This window comes from Prionailurus bengalensis, chromosome A1, assembly GCF_016509475.1.
Source record: "Prionailurus bengalensis isolate Pbe53 chromosome A1, Fcat_Pben_1.1_paternal_pri, whole genome shotgun sequence".
NCBI lineage: Eukaryota > Metazoa > Chordata > Mammalia > Carnivora > Felidae > Prionailurus > Prionailurus bengalensis.
In genome coordinates, this window is record NC_057343.1 from 164,753,153 (window position 1) to 164,754,797 (window position 1,645).

The following is a 1,645-nucleotide window of genomic DNA, read 5'->3' on the forward strand; positions in this document are numbered from 1 at the left end:
ACTGTTTTCTGGCTCTTTATAAAACATAAAAGATACATAAAAGCATTTAGCACTCTAGCAGGCAGTTATAGTAGAGGCTCAGTATAATTTAGTTGAAAATAAATCTGATTTATGACTCTTGTTTATCAATATGTTTGGCATAGAGTAAAAAGTATACCTCTAATTCCATATGGAATCATAGTTTCCCTTTGGTATATTTTTGGACTAAACAAATAAAAATGAATGCAAGAAAAAGTTTTCCTGGCCCATGGAACTCAATGACAAAACAGCAGGAACAAGAGTCAGATCATCGGCCTTGCTCTCTCTTTAGATATATAGATACAGAGACATATATGTACATGTGTCTATATATATTCATACATAGTACACACAGAGAAATGTACAAATTTAAATCCATCTAAGAGGATTAGATAGATTTTTAGAAATCTATTCATTGTTACCTGATGGTCAGAGATTTCAAAATGAATTTATACAAGATGCCTTAAGTACAGTTGTGTTCAATAGATTTTTTTAAATGAATCTATTTTGTGTTTTGAGTTACTTATATATTCACATAAAAGTCTTTTAATGCAAATGACTTTCAGTATTTTAAAACATTAGTTTTGGTCATCTAGCCCTAAACGTTGCTCCTACTTATGAAAAACACTACTCTAAAAAAGCTTCCAATTGAAGATACTAAACAAAATAAATGCTGTTTCCAAAATTATTCTGGCACTGAAATTAGCATTATTTGTGTAACAGTCATTAGAGACAACTGATAAAGAAGATGGTCACTCAGTGGTTTAAAGCAGGAAATAAAGGGGCACCTGGGTGGCTCAGTCAGTTAAGCATCTGACTTCGGCTCAGGTCATGATCTTGCAGTTCATGAGTTCAAGCCCTGCATCGGGCTCTGTGCTGACAGCTCAGTCGGTAGCCTGTTTCAGATGCTATGTCTCCCTCTCTCTCTCTCTGACCCTCCCCCATTCATGCTCTGTCTCACTCTGTCTCAAAAATAAATAAACATTAAAAAAAATTTTTTTTAAAAAGCAGGAAATAAAAAATAATACTTTGCTTTCTTGTTTACTTTTTCATCATTTGAATATCCTCATGCTGTTATTACTTATAAACTCTGGTTTATCAAAGGCCAGAGTTCATTATACAGTTAATACTTTTTTTTAATAGTAAAGTTAAGGTGTTAAGGTGAAAAAAAACTGAAAAGAGGAGAAATATGAGAAAAGGAGGTAGAATGGTGAAGATTTATACTACTAAGTTTAAAAGATTACTAAATATGCATACCAAATATAGAATTTCTAAAATCACCATTTAGCTTTGAGCTCATATTTAATTAGCTCATCAATAATTCAATATTTGTTAGACTTCTATAGTTAAGGAACTATGAGAGACACCATGATAGATGATTCTTAAATCTTCAAGAAAAATAGTACATAAGAAGTGTAGCATATGGCTGGAAATTGAACCTTGGGAAACATATTTATAAGGGATGTGAAAGAAGTAAATCCACTGGGTGAAAAAGTGAATAAAAAAGCTAAGAGGAGAATCTGAGTAGTGTATCATCTTGGAAACCAAGCTTATATCATAACCACATTTGACACAGCATTGAGGACATGTGGTAGCTCGTCAATATCCAATATCCTCTCCTTTGAGG